Below are 18,837 nucleotides of genomic sequence, written 5' to 3' on the forward strand. Positions count from 1 at the left end.
GCTGGGGTGAGTGGATCACATGAGGTCAAGAGTTTGAGACCAGCCTGGCCAACATAGTAAAACCCCGTTTCTACTAAAAATACAAAAATTAGCCGGGCGTGGTGGCGGGCGCCTGTAATCCCAGCTACTTGGGAGGCTGAGGCAGGAGAATCGCTTGAACCCAGGAGGCAGAGGTTGTAGTGAGCTGAGATTGCACCACTGCACTCTGTCCTGGGCGACAAGGTGAGACTCCATCTCATAAAAAACACAAAAGAAAATACTTTTTCAAAAGGTATAAAAAATGAGAATGAAAGTCTCCTGCCCCTTCTGGCCCTTGAGGGGCTTTCTACTGGAGGGACCGTTTGTGGCAAGTTGGCAAGGACACCCTAGAAGGCCAGAAGGGGATGCCTGTGGGTAGGGACGGGAGGCACAGGAAGCAGTGTTTTAAGGTAGTGATCCCACAGGCCTAAGAAGGTGGCTGTGTTCCTCCAAGAAGGAGTACTAAAGAGCCGTCATAAAACAGTACTGACCAGGTGCAGTGGCTCACAACTGTAATCCTGGGAGGCCAAGGCAGGTGGATCACTTGAGGTTAGGAGTTTGAGACCAGCCTGGCCAACACAGTGAAACCCCGTCTCTACTAAAATTTAAAAAATTAGCCAGGCATGGTGGCATGCACCCGTAATCCTAGCTGCTTGGGAGGCTGAGGCAGGAGAATCGCCTGAACCTGGGAGGCAAAGGTTGCAGTGAGGTGAAATCGCACCGCTGCACTCCAGCCTAAGCAACAGAGCGAGATTCCGTCTCAAAAAAAAAAAAAAAAGAAGAAGAAGACTGTCCTAGGGACTTGAGATATGCAAGCTATGTGTGCTCTGTGCTCAGTGCTCAACACGAGGTGGTGAACCTGGCGTTGGGGAGCCCAAGCTGGAATAGGGAGCCTGGCTATCTGGGTGCCCCACCCTGGTAACTGACCTTGGGCAAGTCAGTTTCCATTTCAGTCCCTTTATCTTTATATTTGTTTTTTGTTTTTTTTGTAGAGACAAGGTCTCATCATGTTGCCCAGGCTGGTCTCAAACTCCTGTGCTCAATGATCTGCCCACCTCACCCTCCCAAAGTGCTGGGATTACAGGCACGAGTCATTGCACTCAGCCTTCAGTCTCTTTATCTGTCCAGTGGGGTAGTAACAAGTATCTAATGTTCGGAACAACATTAAGACGTTCAGAATATGTCAAAGAAGCTTTGGAAGACATTTGAAACTCTCTCTCACACCCCCCACATGAGGTGTAACTTGGTTTGGGCATGGGGGGTGCTCCCCCAGGTGGGAACAGCGGCTGGCACCTGAGTTGAGAACAGGGTAAGAGCAGAAGACAGAGGTAGCATGGAGAGCCAAGGACCACAGAAGAATGCTGTGAGAATCAGGCTGCCAGGCACCTGGGCTGTGGGTTGGAAGCAAGAGGACCATCGGCTGGCGACAGGCAGAGGAAGTCCTTTCTCTCAGCTGCTGCCATCTTGCCTTCTGCAATCCTGTGGGCCCACCTGGCCTGCCACCTGAGGAGCAGGAGGTTTAGGCTCTGGCTGTGCCCCATGGCTGAGCCAGAAGTGAGCAGCAGAGCCTGCAAACTGTGCAGGACGGGTCACCGCATCCTAGGCAAGGGAGACAAGGCTTTGAGAAAGAAGCCTGACGCTTGCCCCCTTGACTGCCAGAGAGGGAATTTAGTGCCATCCAGGGTCCCCAGATCTTCACCTGTGTCCAAAAGCCAGTCTGTCGTGGACAGTCACCATGGTCACCTTATATCAGATTCTCTGTCTCTGGCTTTGGCTCCTACTAGCTGACCTCACCTACCTCAAAGTCACTTGAGAGAGCCAAAGCTGCTATGTATCTGGGTGCCCCAAGAAGCTGAGTTCCTTGTCTATGTGGGGATGATAACCCCCCCGATTCAGTGCCCAACCTCATCTGTGCACCCCAAAGCTGCAGTGCACTGTCCAAGTCTCCAAACCAGTTGTGAATAGTCAGGTTAGCTTCCGACCCTCACCCCCAAACCCCAGGGACTGAATGGAGACCGAGGATCTACAGGGGAGGGGACACTTTCCTGGTCAGCCATCCTTCCCTCCACCAAGGCTGTCCCTCTGCCCTTTCCCTTGGCTCCTTAAGGCAGTTTTAGCTCCTTGGAGCCAGGACATATCCAACATCCCCATTTCAGAAGAAGCTGTTTCTTTTTGTTTGCTCATCTGTAATATCGATTTCATTGTGTCTTCCTGAAATGAAGGAACTGGGTATCCTAAAGGTATACATGGAAGCTTTACATGGGGACAGAATTCTGGTGAGAAGTTGGATTTGATGTTCCCTTTGGTCTCATCAAAAATCTTAGGACTCGGCCAGGCGCGATGGCTCACGCTTGTAATCCCAGCACTTTGGGAGGCCGAGGCTGGCAGATCACGAGGTCAAGAGATCGAGACTATCCTGGGTAACAAGGTGAAACCCCATCTCTACTAAAAATACAAAAAATTAGCTGGGCGAGGTGGCAAGTGCCTGTAGTCCCAGCTACTCGGGAGGCTGAGGCAGGAGAATGGAGTGAACCCGGGAGGCGGAGCTTGCAGTGAGCAGAGATTGCGCCACTGCACTCCAGCCTGGGCGACAGAGTGAGACTCCGTCTCAAAAAAAAAAAAAACAAAAAAAACTTAGGACTGAGTTTCTACATATCACATTACCTAAGAGTAGGAGAAATAAGTAAGACACCCGGCCGGAAGTGGTGGCTCACACCTGTAATCCCAGCACTTTGGGAGGACAAGGGGGACAGATCACAAGGTCAGGAGATTAAGACCATCCTGGCCAACATGGTGAAACCCCGTTTCTACTAAAAATACAAAAAAATTTAGCTGGGCATTGTGGTATATGCCTGTAGTCCCAGCTACTCGGGAGGCTGAGGCAGGAGAATCACTTGAACCCAGGAGGTGGAGGTTGCAGTGAGCCAAGATCGCACCACTGCACTCCAGCCTGGCAACAGAGCGAGACTCCATCTCAAAACCTATCGGAACTTCTCAACCACTCCTCTCCCCTCCACCATATGACTTTCCCGTGATGGCAGCCCTGGCATTCAGCAGGTGCCTGGCACTCAGCAGGTGCCTGGCACAGAGAAGGTGCTCAGGAAATATTTGTTACCTAAATGAACAAATACATGTTTATCACCAATGTAGGAGTTTGGAGGCGGAGCTAACTTTGCCTTGAAACCTTGGCCTGGGGACGAGGACTTCCATTCTGGTCCCTTGAAGAACCTACTTTGACAGGGGTCTGGAAGACATGACTGGCCTCCTCTTGATAACAAGAAGGCAGACCAGCGTAGGCAGTGGAAGGGGAAAGCAGCTGGAGATTGAAAAGAGGAAATTTAGGGCTATGTTTAGGCTAAGAAACGAAGAGCAGGACTGTGTGCCCCAGCAAGCATGTGGCCTGATGATAGCATTAGGAAAATTTTGGGCCAGGTGTGGTGGCTCACACTGGTAATCCCAACACTTTGGGAGGCCAAGGCAGGAGGATCACTTGAGTGTAGTTCAAGACCAACCTGAGCAACATAGTGAGACCCCATCTCTATAAAAAATTTAAAAATTAGCCACTGCACTCCAGTCTGGGTGACAAGAGACCATGTCTCAAAAAAAAAAAAAAAAAAAAAACACACATTTTCATATAACATACCCTTCTATAGCTCCTCTCCATCTCATCTGATGTTCTCAACATGGGAGAGCAAAAGAGAGAACTTACGTGGAAACCCTTGGGGTTTTTTTAATATCTTGTTTGAGACAGAGTTTCAAAAAAAGATAAAAGCCTTGTCCAAAGACTACAAACTTGTCGCCCAGGCTGGGGTGCAGTGGCGTGATCTTGGCTCACTGCACAACCTCCACCTTCCAAGTTCAAGTGATTCTCCTGCCTCAGCCTCCCGAGTAGCTGGGATTACAGGTGCACACCACCATGCCTTGATAATTTTGTTTTTTTGTTTGTTTTTTGAGACAGAGTTTCACTTGTTGCCCAGGCTGGAGTGCAATGGCATGATCTCGGCTCACCACAACCTCCGCCTCCCAGGTTCAAGGGATTCTCCTGCCTCAGCCTCCCTAATAGCTGGGATTACAGGCATATGCCACCACGCGTGGCTAATTTTTTGTATTTTTAGTAGAGGTGGGGTTTCTCCACATTGGTCAGACTGGTCTCGAACTCCCAACCTCAAGTGATTTGCCCGCCTCAGTCTCCCGAAGTGGTGGAATTACAGGCGTGAGACACCACACCCAGACTAATTTTGTATTTTTAGTAGAGATGGGATTTCACCATGTTGGTCAGGTCTCGAACTCCTGACCTCAGGTGATCTGCACGCCTCAGCCTCCCAGAGTGCTGGGATTACAGGTATGAGTCACTGCGCCCAGCCCCCTTGGGTTTTTTTAATTATTAAAATAAGGATAGCTAACCTTGTTTGGAGCCTTATAATTCACAAAACCTATATATAAGCATTGTCTCATTTGATCCTATGATACCTCTACAGAATTAGGTCAACAGACATTATTCTCAACTTTCTTTTGCAGATGAGAAAATTTTTTTTTTTTTTTTTTTTTTTTTTGAGGCGGAGTCTCGCTCTGTCGCCCAGGCTGGAGTGCAGTGGCCGGATCTCAGCTCACTGCAAGCTCCGCCTCCCGGGTTTGCGCCATTCTCCCGCCTCAGCCTCCCGAGTAGCTGGGACTACAGGCGCCCGCCACCTCGCCCGGCTAGTTTTTGTATTTTTAGTAGAGACGGGGTTTCACTGCGTTAGCCAGGATGGTCTCGATCTCCTGACCTCGTGATCCGCCCGTCTCGGCCTCCCAAAGTGCTGGGATTACAGGCTTGAGCCACCGTGCCCGGCCGATGAGAAAATTTTGAACTGCAGAGTCAGTAAACCAAGTAAGGTCTCTAACCCAGGTCTATCCAACTCAGGGCTCTGTATTCTTTCTGCTATAGTTTACCTTTTATTGATTGCATTAACACTATTACAACTCTACAACCAGTAATTAAATACAAAGGTACAGGGTTTTTTGTTTGTTTGTTTTGGAGGGTTTTGTTTTTCTGGGGACAGGGTCTTATTCTGGTGCTCAGGCTGGACTGCACTGGTGCAATCATAGCTCACTGCAGCCTCAAACTCCTGGGCTCAAGTGATCCTCCTGCTTCAGCCTCCTGGGTAGCTGGGACTATAGGACCACAAGCACATACCACCACGCCTGGCAGAAAAAGATAGTTTGAAAAGTATCTTGTAAAACATAAGGCTTTGGTCAGGCGCGGAGGCTCACACCTGTAATCCCAGCACTTTGGGAGGCTGAGGCGGGTGATCACCTGAGGTCAGGAGTTTGAGACCAGCCTAGCCAACATGGTGAAACCCCCATCTCTACTAAAAATGCAAAAATTAGCTGGGTGTGGTGGCATGCACCTTTAACCCCAGCTACTCAGGAGGCTGAGGCAGGAGAATCACTTGAACCTGGGAGGCAGAGGTTGCAGTGAGCAGAGATCACGCCATTACACTAGCCAGGGTGACAGAGAAAGACTCCATCTCAAAAAATAAAGAAATAAAATAAATAAATAAATAAATAAATAATAAATAAATAAATAAACTAGCCAGGTGTGGTGACAGGTGTCTGTAGTCGCAGCTACTTGGGAGGCTGAGGCAGGAGGATCGCTTGACCCCTGAGATTGAGACTGCAGTGAGCTATGATTGTGTCCCTGCACTCCAACCTGGGTGACAGCAAAAAAAATTGTTTAAATTTAGATACAGCATACAGTCAAAGCTACTTCTGGTCCATATGGAATCTGTCTAGCAGAGCAGGGACTGTTTGTATGGTGAGCAACCTGCCCAACTGTACGCATGTGGTGAATTATTGGGGGTGAGGTGGGAAGGCAGCATAAGATTTGAAATCACAGAATCTGAAGCTTAGCTCCAGTTCTGCCTCTATTATTAGCTTTGTTGCGTTAAGCAAGTCATTTTGCCTCCCGGCATCTGTTTCCATGTCTATGCATCTCAGACGTTAATTATACTGTTCCCTTCATCAGAGTATTTTGAGACTTAAGTGAGGTAAGATGCTGGATGAATGCTGTTGTTTTACAGATGAGGAAAGACTTGCCCAAAGTCACGCAGCCAGTGAATGACAGAGCTAGGACTCACATCCAGCTCTCCTGGCTGTAGGTCAGCTCTCTTTCTACCACGTTTGCATTTCATACATCTAGTTGGTGGTCTACAAACTTTTTGGGGAAGCGTATTATTCTTTTTTCTTTCTTTCTTTTTTTGAGATGGAGTCTTGCTGTTGTCGCCCAGGCTGACATACAGTGGCGTGATCTTGGCTCACTGCAACCTTCGCCGGGGAGGCCTATTATTATTATTATTATTATTATTTTTTTTTTTTTTGAGACAGAGTCTTGCTCTGTCACCCAGGCTGCAGTGCAATAGCACTATCTCAGCGCACTGCAACATCTGCCTCACAGGTTCAAGAGATTCTCCTGTCTCAGCCTCCTGAATAGCTGAGATTACAGGCAAGCACCACCACACTTGGCTCATTTTTATATTTCTAGTAGAGACGGGGTTTTTACCATGTTGGCCAGGCTGGTCTCGAACTCTTGACCTAAGGAGTTCCGCCAACCTTGGCCTCCCAAAGTGCTGGGATTACAGGCATGAGCCACCGCGCTCAGCCTATTATTATTATTATTTTTTTTTTTGAGACGGAGTCTCGCTCTGTCGCCCGGGCTGGAGTGCAGTGGCCGGATCTCAGCTCACTGCAAGCTCCGCCTCCCGGGTTTATGCCATTCTCCTGCCTCAGCCTCCCAAGTAGCTGGGACTACAGGCGCCAGCCACCTCGCCCGGCTAGCTTTTTTTGTATTTTTTTAGTAGAGACAGGGTTTCACCGTGTTAGCCAGGATGGTCTCGAACTCCTGACTTCGTGATCCGCCCGTCTTGGCCTCCCAAAGTGCTGGGATTACAGGCATAAGCCACCGCGCTCAGCCTATTATTCTTAATTGTTTTGTTTTGTTTTTGGTGGGGATGGATATGAGTTGTGGGTAAGTACTTCAGAGAAGGAGTTACTGGTGATCAGGCATTTACCTTAGATTTCTAGTACAGCTCATCATCCGTCCAACACCCGTGCTCCTTTATTCCTTCCCAAAATGACTGGGATAGGCTTGTTTTTGTTGTTTTTGAGACAGAGTCTCGCTCTGTCACACAGGCTGGAGTGCAATGGCATGATCTTGGCTCACTGCAACCTCTGCCTCATGGGTTCAGGCGATTCTCCCGTCTCAGCCTCCCAAGTAGCTGGGATTACAGGCACACACCGCCACACCTGGCTAATTTTTTGTATTTTAGTAGAGACGGCGTTTCACCTTGTTGCCCAGGCTGGTCTCGAACTCCTGAGCTCAAGTAATCCACCTGTCTCAGCCTCCCAAAGTGCTAGGATTACAGGCCTGAGCCACCGCGCCTGGCCAGGGGTTGGCTTGTTTACACACCCCCCTGCATTGGCAGGTAAGGGACATTCAGCATCATATCTATTGATATGATACTCATATCTACTGTATTTACCCTATGGGCAGAGGTAAATGTGCAGCCCTCACCTGGCTTCAGGGCTGGAATTTTGCAGAGTGGATATCAAAGGACCTGCATGGTCCTCTTCATTCACCCTTGTTCACCAAAGGGTGACTGGGTGCCAGTTCACAGAGAGGAGGAAGATATGAGAAAGAGCATACCTGAGGAAGAGTCAAGTGTTTCAAATGAGGGCCGGGTGTGGTGGCTCACGCCTGTAATCCCAGCATTTTGGGAGGCCAAGCTGGGTGGATCACTTGAGGTCAGGAGTTCGAGACCAGCCTGGCCAACATGGTGAAACCCCATCTCTACTAAAAAATACAAAAATTAGCCAGGCATAGTGGTACATACCTGTAATCCCAGCTACTCAGGAGGCTGAAGCAGGATAATTGCTCGAACCCAGGAGGCAGAGGCTGCTCAGTGAACAGAGATCACACCACTGCACTCCAGCCTGGGCAACAGAACGAGACTCTGTCTCAAAAAAAAAAGTTTCAATTGGATCATAGTTAACTCTGAGATATTCATTAGAAATTCATGGCTAGGCGCAGTGGCTCATGCTTTAATGCTAGCACTTTGGGAGGCCGAGGTGGGTAGATCACCTGAGGATCAGAGTTTGAGACCAGCCTGGCCAACATGGTGAAACCCTGTCTCTACTAAAAATACAAAAATTAGCTGGGCGTGGTGGAGGGTGCCTGTAATCCCAGCTACTCGGGAGGCTGAGGCAGGAGAATCACTTCAATCTGGGAGGCAGAAGTTGCAGGGAGCCAAGATCGTGCCACTGCACTTCAGCCTGACTTCGGCAAGACTCCGTCTCAAACAAACAAACAAGAAATTCAAGGCAAGATATTAAGAAAGCACTCAATGCCACGGGGGTCATCATTCTGTTATCTTTACTTTTGCATATATTTAAATGTTTCCATAATACAAATTAAAATTTTAAAAAGAAAGCAGTTCAGCATGTGAGTGTGCAGCTTCAGGAAGAAGATGCATTAGAGATGGAAACTTGGAGATCTCTGAGTACACTTGTTATTAAAGTCATGGCCTGAGGATGTCACCTACAAGAATTAAGGGACCAAGCCCAGGGACTCCTGACATTACAGATTCAAAAGATAAACCAGGTAGCCGGGCGCGGTGGCTCACCCCTGTAATCCCAGTGCTTTGGGAGGCCAAGGCAAGCGATCACTTGAGGTCAGAAGTTCAATACCAGCCAGGCCAAGATGGCAAAACCCCATATTTAAAAATAAAATAAAATCAAATAAGTACAAAAGTTAGCCGGGCGTGGTGGTGGGTGGTGCCTGCAGTCCCAGCTGCTCAGGAGGCTGAGGCAGAAGTATCGCTTGAACACAGGAAGCAGAGGTTGCAGTGAGACAAAATCGCTCCATTGTGCTCTAGCCTGGGCAACAGAGTGAAATCCTATTTAAAAAAAAAAAAAAAAAAAGAGGAAGTAGCCCATGGATAGTTTTTTGGGGTTTTTTGGGTTTTTTTTCTTTTCCAGACACAGTCTCGCTCTTGTCCCCCAGGCTGGAATGCAGTGGCGTGATCTCAGTTCACTGCAACCTCTGCCTTCCTAGTTCAAGCGATTCTCCTACCTCAGCTTCCCGAGTAGCTGGGACTACAGGTGCACACCACCATGCCTGGTTAATTTTTTGTATTTTAGTAGAGATGGGCTTCACCATGTTGGCCAGGCTGGTCTCAAACTCCTGACCTCGTGATCCATCCAGCTCAGTCTCCCAAAGTGTTGGGATTATAGGCGTGAGCCACTGCACCCGGTCAATAGTTTTGAGACTACAGAAATATCCCATCCCTCATCAAACCTCCCTCCCTGATTTAGCTTTCACTGACCATTCTTCCTTCAGTCATTTTTTAGTATGATGGGCTTTTTTTTCTTTCTTGTAGCCCAAAGCATAACCAACATATCTGATTAAATGTTTAGAATAAGGCTGGCTGTGGTGGCTCACACCTGTAATCCCAGTACTTTGGATCACGTGAGGTCAGGAGTTCGAGACCAGACTGACCAACATGGTGAAACCCTGCCTCTACTAAAAATACAAAATTAGCCAGGGCCAGGTGCAGTGGCTCATGCCTGTAATCTCAGCACTTTGGGAGGCTGAGGCAGGCAGATCACAAGGTCAGGAGTTTGAGACCAACCTGACCAACATGGAGAAACTCCATCTCTACCAAAAATACAAAATTAGCCGGGCATGGTGACGCGTGCCTGTAATCCCAGCTACTTTGGGAGGCTGAGGCAGGAGAATCGCTTGAACCTGGGAGGCGGAGGTTGTGGTGAGCCAATATCGCGCCACTGCACTCCAGCCTGAGCAACAAGAGTGAAACTCCGTCTCAAAAAAAAAAAAAAAAAAAAAAGAAGAGCCAGGTGTGGTGGCACATGCCTATAATCCCAGCAACTTGGGAGGCTGAGACAGGAGAACTGCTTAAACCCAGGAGGAGGAGGTTGCAGTGAGCTGAGATTGCGCCACTGTACTCCAGCCTGGGTGACAGAGTGAGACTGTCTCAAGAAAAAAAAAAATAAGTTAGCCAGGTATGGTGTTGAACACCCGTATACCAGCTACTTGGAGGCCGAGGATAGAGGATTGCTTGAGCCCAGGAGAGCAAAGCTCCAGTGAGCCATGATTGTACCACTACACTTCAGCCTAGGTGACAGACGGAGACCCAGCTCAAAAAAACAAAAAAAAAAGTACAGCCTGGTCCTTTCAAGCTAAAAGGAAATGCATTCTAAATGGGACTAGGGAGGAGTCAGCCTTCCATCAGGGTGGCAGAATAAGAGTGTCAGTTTCTGTCTAGCTGAAGGCCTAGGACCTTCTGGCAGGTAAGGCCTGAGAGCTTTGGAGGTACAAGTGGGGACTCAGGGTGCTACCCTCTGAGCTCTTGTTTTCTTTATAAGAAGATTTCTTCTCATTTTTCTTTGTCATTTTTCTTTGTCTCTCATCTCCACACCTACGTTTCTAACCACCTCCTAGATGTTTCCATCTGGATGCCCTGTTGTCACCTTGAGCTCAATATGACCAGAAGCTACCTCCTGTTCCTGTCAGTGTTGTTGTTTTTGTTTTTGTTTTTAGACAGAGTCAGTCTGTCGCCCAGGCTGGATGGATTACAGTGATGTGATCTCAGCTCACTGCAATCTCCACCTTCCTGGTTTCAAGCAATTCTCCTGCCTCAGCCTCGCAAGTAGCTGGGATTACAGGTGCCCACAACCACACCTGGCTAATTTTTGTATTTTTAGTAGAGACGGAGTCTCAACATGTTGGCCAGGCTGGTTTCGAACTCCTGACCTCAAGTGATCCGCCCGCCTCAGTCTCCTAAAATGCTGGGATTATAGGCATGAACCACTGCCCCTATCTAGTGTTTTGTTTTGTTTTTTTTTTTTTGAGACAGAGTCTCACTCTGTTGTCCAGGCTGGAGTGCAGTGGAGCCATTACAGTTCACTGCAGCATCGGTTCACTGCAGCCTCCAAGTTCATGTGATCCTCCCACCTCAGCCTCCTGAGTAGCTGGGACCACAGGCGTGCACCACCACGCCCAGCTAATTTTTGTATCTTTTGTAGGGACAGGGTCTCACTATATTGCCCAGGCTTGTCTCAAACACCTGGGCTCAAGTGATCCTCCCACATCAGCCTCCCAAAGTGCTGGAATTATAGGCGTGAACCACCGCTCCCAGCCAGGTGTTGTTATAATTATACCAATCACTCAAGCCGGAAATCTCAGAGTCATCTTTGATATTTGATGTCTCCCTCTCCCTCACCTCCAGCCATCAGTCTCCAAACGGGTCGCGTCATCCCTCCTGCATCCCTTCCATCCTCAAGTGTCTCCTTCCCATTTGTCTTGCTCTCCCCGAGACCAGGTCCTCACGGCATCGTGTCTAGACTGCTCTCTGGGACAGGTCTGCCTCCAGGCTTTACCCTGTCTAACCCATCTCGCACACAGTCCTGCCAGATGAATTGCTTCAAAACGCCGCTTTTACCAAGCCAATGACATTCGCAAAATCCGTCAACGACTCCTCATTCCTAGGGAATTGGGGCTTTTCCAGCTTGATTTCAACAACCTGCCTGGCGTGGTGGCTCATGCCTGAAATTCCTGCACTTTGGGAGGCCAAGGCGGGCAGATCACCTGAGGTCAGCAGTTTGGGACCAGCCTGGGCAACACAGCAAAACCCTGTCTCTACTAAAAAAATACAAAAATTAGCCGGGTCTGGTGGCACACGCCTGTAATCCCAGCTACTCAGGAGGCTGAGACACGAGAATCATTTGAACCCCGGAGGCAGAAGTTGCAGTGAGCTGAGATCGAGCCACTGCACTCCAGCCTGGGCAATAAAGTGAGACTCTGTCTCAAAAAATAAAATAAAAAATAAAAATAAAAACAACCGGCAGGGCGCGGTGGCTCACGCCTGTAATCCCAGCACTTTGGGAGGCTGAGGTGTGCAGATCGGGAGGTCAGAAGATCGACACCATTCTGGCCAACATGGTGAAACCACGTCTCTACTAAAAATACAAAAATTAGCTGGTCGTGGAGGCCCGTGCCTGTAGTCCCAGCTACTCAGGAGGCTGAGGCAGGAGAATCACTTGAACCCGGGAGGCGGAGGTTGCAATGAGCAGAGATAGCACCCCTGCACTCCAGCTTGGCGACAAAGCTTGACTCTGTCTCAAAAAATAATAATAAATAATAAAAAACAACCTTTGCCAACTTTAATTCTGTGAGAAGAGTCTTCCTCTAGCCAGCTGGTGTACGTATATACTTCCTGAACAAACTGCTTAGCGTGCTCACCGTTCCCACGCGTTTCTCCCAGGCTTTCAATGCCTTTCCTTGTGTCTCTCTCCCTATCTCAACTGTATTTACCCTTCAAGACTCTGCGCTAACCCCATCTTCACACCAGCTCACAGTTCATTGCTCAGAACTATAGAATTCATTGCCTGTAACATACACATTTATTTCATATATATGTGTGTGTGTGTGTGTGTGTATACACATATATATATATGTTTTGGGGGTGTTCTGTAGAGATGGGGTCTCGCTATGTTGCCCAGGTTGGTCTCAAACTCCTGGCCTTGCACAAGGCCTCCCAAGTATCCCAGTGTGCTGGAATTACAGCCATGAACTGCTGCACCTGACCTTTTTTTTTTCTTTCTTTCTTTTTGGAGGCAGGGTCTCACTCTGTCGCCCAGGCTAAGTGCAGTGGCACAATCATGGCTCACTGCAGCTTCAACCTCCTGGGCTCAAGTGATCCTACCACCTAAACCTCCTGAGTAGCTGGGACTACAGGCACACACCACCATGTCCAGCCAATTTTTTAATTTTTGTAAACGTGGGGCCTCACTATGCTCACTTTGTTGCCCAGGCTGGTCTTGAATTCCTGGACCCCAGCCTTGGCCTCCCAAAGAGCTGGGATTACAGGTGTGAGCCACAATACCTAGCCTGTTTCTTTTCTATTTTTCTTGCAAACACCAACTCAAACTAGTACACATATATTTCTTGCTCACATATCATCTTACAACATTTCTGTTTTTTTTTTTTTTTTTTAGACGGAGTCTTGCTCTGTCCCCCAGGCTGGAGTGCAGTGGCGCAATCTCAGCTTACTACAACCTCCACCTCCAGGGTTCAAGCAATTCTCCTGCCTCAGCCTCTCGAGTAGCTGGGATTACCGGCATGCACACCAGGCCCAGCTAATTTTTGTATTTTTGTAGAGACAGGGTTTCACCATGTTGGCCAGGCTAGTCTTGAACTCCTGACCTCAGGTGATCCGCCTGCCTTGGCCTCCCAAAGTGCTAGGATTAGAGGTGTGAGCCACCGCGCCCGGCCATCTCTGCTTTACCATAGTGATAAGAATGCAGGCACTGGAGAAAAAGGGAAAAAAGAAGGTGAACTCTGGAATCAGATTCCCTGAGGTCAAATCCCAGCTTTGCCACTTATTCACTGCGTGACCTTGAGTAAGTCACCTAATTTCTCTATGCCTCATCCATAAGATGAGGATACTCATATTATTTACCTTATAGAGTTTAATGTGATGATTAAATGATTTAATACACAAAGTACTTATAAACATACAATTACCATGTGATCCAGGAATTCTGCTTCTATGTATGTACCCAAGAGAAATGAAAGCAGGCTGGGCACGGTGGCTCATGCCTGTAATCCCAACACTTTGGAAGGCAGAGGTGGGTGGATCACTTGAGGTCAGGAGTTCGAGACCAGCCTGGCCAACATGGTGAGACCCCATCTCTACTAAAAATACAAAAAAAAATTAGCTGGGCCTGGTGGCATACACCTGTAATCCCAGCTACTAGGAGGCTAAGGCAGGAGAATCACTTGAACCTGGGAGGTGGAGGTTGCAGTGAGCCCAGATTGTGCCACTGCACTCCAGCCTGGTCGACAAAGAGAGACACCATCTCAAAAAAAAAAAAAAAAAAAAAGGAAAAAAATAACTGAAAGCAAAAATTCAAACAGATGTGAATATACCAATAATCACAGCAGCATTATTCACAAAAACCAAAGGTGGGAACAACCCAAATGTCTATCAGCTGATGAATGGATGAACAGAATGAGGTGTGTACCTACAACAGAATACTATTTAGCCTTGAAAAGGAATGAAATTCTGATGCATGCTATCACACATAAGAAACTTGAACACAGGGCCGGGCGCGGTGGCTTACGCCTATAATCCCAGTACTTTGGGAGGCCGAGGCGGACGGATCACGAGGTCAGGAGATCGAGACCATCCTGGCTAACACGGTGAAACCCCGTATCTGCTAAAAATACAAAAACTTCGCTGGGTGTGGTGGCGGGCGCATGTAGTCCCAGCTACTCGGGAGGCTGAGACAGGAGAATGGCATGAACCCGGGAGGGGGAGCTTGCAGTGTGCCGAGATCACGCCACTGCACTCCAGCCTGGGTGATGAGCAAGACTCCATCTCAAAAAAAAAAAAAAAAGAAACTTGAACACAGTATGCTACATGAAATAAGTCAGATGCAAAGTACAAGTATTGTTTGATTCCACTTACATGAGGTACCTAGAATAGGTAAATTCATAGAAACAGAAAGTAGAATAGAGGCAACCAGGGGGTGGAGGAAAGTGGAAATGAGGAATTACGGTTTTAATGGGTATAGAATTTCTGTCTGGAATGGTGAAAAAGTTCTGGATAGTGGTGATGGTTATACAGCATTACAAATGTACTTAGTGCCACCGAATTATACACTTAAAATGGTTAACTGACATATTTTATGTTACGTATATTTCACCAAAGTTTAATAACACCCCTAAAGGTGCTCAGAACAATACCTGGCATATGGTAGGTGTTGTTAACTATTTTTTATCATCTCTCACATTACCACTGTTGGCAAAGCTTAACAGATGTCAAAAGGAGAAGGTACCAGTATTCTGGGAGTCATGTTGATCTGAGGCTGTGTCCACACAGATCCAGAAGCATTGTCAGTGGATTTAGAGTTGATCAGCCTCAGAAGGCTCAACTCAAATCAAATTCTCTGGAAACTGATCAACTAGATCTCCAAATGCACATGCTCTGTTGTCCAAAGGTTCCTTAGAGATGGTCAGAAAGGTGATTAAAGTTAAATACATACACACACACACACACACACACACACACACACACACACACACACATACACATATATATATCCCTTAAAGAGTATCAGAGGCCAGGGCAGGGTCAGGGAATTTTAACCCCTGGTGGCATAAGGGACTGATAGCTTAGGGTTTCCTTACCCTCTGCAGACATAGCTTTTGCTGCCAGGCATACGCTCAGGGCTCCCTCTCCCTGTGGATCTGCCACTGGGAATACTGACTAGTTTTTGCTCTTCAGTTTCCTTTTTTCCACATTGTAAGGAGATTCCCCCACTTTCACATCCTGACAGTACATTCTTTCTTTAGCTGAGTTACAAACCCAGTAATTCACTACAAGCCCTCTTAGTTCTAGATCTGACTGCACACCTTTCAGTGATCTTGAGCATTTCCCCAGTCTTTATCAGCAACAAACTGACAAACCTATTTCAAGGGGGAATAGCTTTGCATCTGGCTGAATGTGTTCATTTTCATCTCCCTGGGGAGGTGACCATCCGAGTTCTCAGATATGCCACAGGTATCCTCTGTCTACAGTCTTTCTTTTGAGACAGAGTCTCTCTCTGTTGCCCAGGCTGGAATGCAATGGCACAATCTCGTCTCACTGCAACTTCTGCCTCCCGAGTTCAAGCGATTCTCCTGCCTCAGCTTCCCTCGTGAGTAGCTGGGATTACAGGTATGCACCACCATACCCAGCTAATTTTGTATTTTTAGTAGAGACAGGGTTTCCCTATGTTGGTCAGGTTGGTCTTGGTCTCGATCTCCTGACCTCAGGTGATCCACCTCCCTCGCTCAGCCTCCCAAAGTGCTAGGATTATAGGCTTGAGCTACTGCACCTGGCTACAATCTTTTTTTTTTTTTTTTTGGAGATGGCATGTCAGTCTGTCACCCACCCAGGCTGGAGTGCAGTGGCGTAATCTCAGCTCGTTGCAACCTCCGCCTCCCAGGTTGAAGCAATTCTCCTGCCTCAGCCTCCAGACTGCAGGCGCGCACCACCACACCCAGCTAATTTTTGTATTTTTAGTGGAGATGGGGTTTCACCATGTTGGTCAGGCTGGTCCCAAACTCCTGACCTCAGGTGATCCATCTGCCTCAGACTCCCAAATTGCTGGGATTACAGACGTGAGCCACGGCATCCAGCCTACAGTCTTTCATTACTTGTTTTAGTATTATTACTTAGTGTATCATATTATCCATTCATTCAACAAGTTTTTGGGGTTGTTTTTTTCCTGAGACATGGTCTCTCTTTGTCACCCAGGCTGGAATGCAGTGATGCCATCATGGCTCACTATAGCCTCAACCTCCTGGCTCAAGTGATCCTCCAGTCTTAGCCTCCCAAGTAGCTGGGACTACAGGTGTATGCCACCATGCCCGCCTAATTTTTTAAATTTTTTAAAATAGAAATAGGGTTTACTATGTCGCCCAGATAGGTCTCAAACTCCTGGGTTCAAGCAATCCTCCTCCCTCAGCTTCCCAAAATGTTGGGATTACAGGTATGAGCCACTGTGCCTGGCCCATAGAAACGGAGTCTCGCTCTGTCGCCCAGGCTGGAGTGCAGTGGCCGGATCTCAGCTCACTGCAAGCTCCACCTCCCGGGTTTACGCCATTCTCCTGCCTCAGCCTCCCGAGTAGCTGGGACTACAGGCGCCCGCCACCTCGCCCGGCTAGATTTTGTATTTTTTAGTAGAGACGGGGTTTCACCGTGTTAGCCAGGATGGTCTCGATCTCCTGACCTCGTGATCCGCCCGTCTCGGCCTCCCAAAGTGCTGGGATTACAGGCTTGAGCCACCGCGCCCGGCCGCCTGGCCCATTTCTTAAGTATCTACTCCGGGTCAGCCATTGTGATAGGTGCTGGGGATACAACAGTGGGCAAAATGGATACCAGCCTACCTGGTATACATAGAAAGCATACAACCTAGTGTATAGAAGATGACCATAGGCTGAGGACAGTGGGTCCTGCCTATAATCCCAGCTACTCAAGAGGCTGAGGCCAGAGGATCATTTGAACCCAGGAGTTTGAGGCTACACTGAGCTATGATCATGTCATTGTTCTCCAGCCTGGGTGACAGAGCAAAAAAACCTGTCTCTTAAAGAAGACCATAAGGCAGAGAAATTCATTTTTCTTTTTTTTTCTTTTTTTTGAGACGGAGTCTCACTCTGTCACCCAGGCTGGAGTGCGGTGGCGCGATCTCCACTCACTGCAAGCTCCGCCTCCCGGGTTCACGCCATTCTCCTGCCTCAGCCTCCCGTGTAGCTGGGACTACAGGTGCCTGCCACCGCACCCGGCTAATTTTTTTTGTACTTTTAGTAGAGACGGGATTTCACCGTGTTAGTCAGGATGGTCTCGATCTCCTGACCTCATGATCCGCCTGTCTCGGCCTCCCAAAGTGCTGGGATTACAGGCGTGAGCCACCGCGCCCGGCCTTTTTTTTTTTTTTTCAGACGGGGTCTAGCTCTGTTGCCCAGGCTGGAGTGCAGTGGCCCGTGTCGGTTCACTGCAACCTCCGTCTCCTGGGTTCAAACAATTCTCCTGCCTCAGCCTCCCGAGTAGCTGGGATTACAGGCGCCCACCACCGTGCCCAGCTAGTTTTTATATTTTCAGTAGAGACGGGGTTTCACCATATTGGCCAGGCTGGTCTCAAACTCCTGACCTCAGGTGATCCACCTGCCTCGGCCTCCCAAAGGGCTGGGATTACAGGAGTGAGCCAGCATGCCTAGCCGAAAAATTCATTTTTCTTTCTTTTTCTTTTTTTTTTTTGAGACAGAGTTTTGCTCTTTTTGCCCAGGCTGGAGTGCAATGGCACAATCTCGGCTCTCTGCAACCTCCGCCTCCCGGGTTCAAGCAATTCTCTTGCCTCAGCCTCCCAAGTAGCTGGGATTACAGGCAGGCACCACCACACCCGGCTAATTTTTTGTATTTTTAGTAGAGACGAGGTTTCACCATGTTGGCCAGGATGGTCTCGATCTCTTGACCTTGTGATCTGCCTGCCTCGACCTCCCAACACGCTCACAGGCGTGAGCCACCAAGCCCAGCTGAGAAATTCATTTTTCTTTTTTTTTTTTTTTTTGAGACGGAGTCTCGCTCTGTCACCCAGGCTGGAGTGCAGTGGCCGGATCTCAGCTCACTGCAAGCTCCGCCTCCCGGGTTTACGCCATTCTCCTGGCTCAGTCTCCTGAGTAGCTGGGACTACAGGCGCCCGCCACCTCACCCGGCTAGTTTTTTGTATTTTTTAGTAGAGATGGGGTTTCACCGTGTTAGCCAGGATGGTCTCGATCTCCTGACCTTGTGATCCGCCCATCTCGGCCTCCCAAAGTGCTGGGATTACAGGCTTGAGCCACCGCGCCCGGCCGAGAAACTCATTTTTCTAACAAACACGCAGGATCGAACTATCCAAAGAGATATTCTCCTCCCAAAGTTGTGACTTTGAGAGGGTGATACCCCGTACACACACTTCTAACAAGGGTTTTGCTTGTGCTTGTTTTGTTTTGTAGCTTTTCTCATGCAATAGCTTTGAGAACCTCTGGCACATTCTTTTAAATAACCTCAGTGATGGCAAGGCCTTAAGTCGTTTATAGCAGCTCTGACTTTCAGAAATAGCTAAAAGGCATTCAGAGTTAAGTCTGGCAAATAATTGTCCTGATAAAGCTAGGTAATAACACTGCAGTTAAATAAATATATAAATAAGACTCTCAGGAGACTGATTCTTGTCTTGCTC

Source organism: Rhinopithecus roxellana, chromosome 6 (genome assembly GCF_007565055.1).
Source record: "Rhinopithecus roxellana isolate Shanxi Qingling chromosome 6, ASM756505v1, whole genome shotgun sequence".
NCBI classification, from domain to species: Eukaryota; Metazoa; Chordata; class Mammalia; order Primates; family Cercopithecidae; genus Rhinopithecus; species Rhinopithecus roxellana.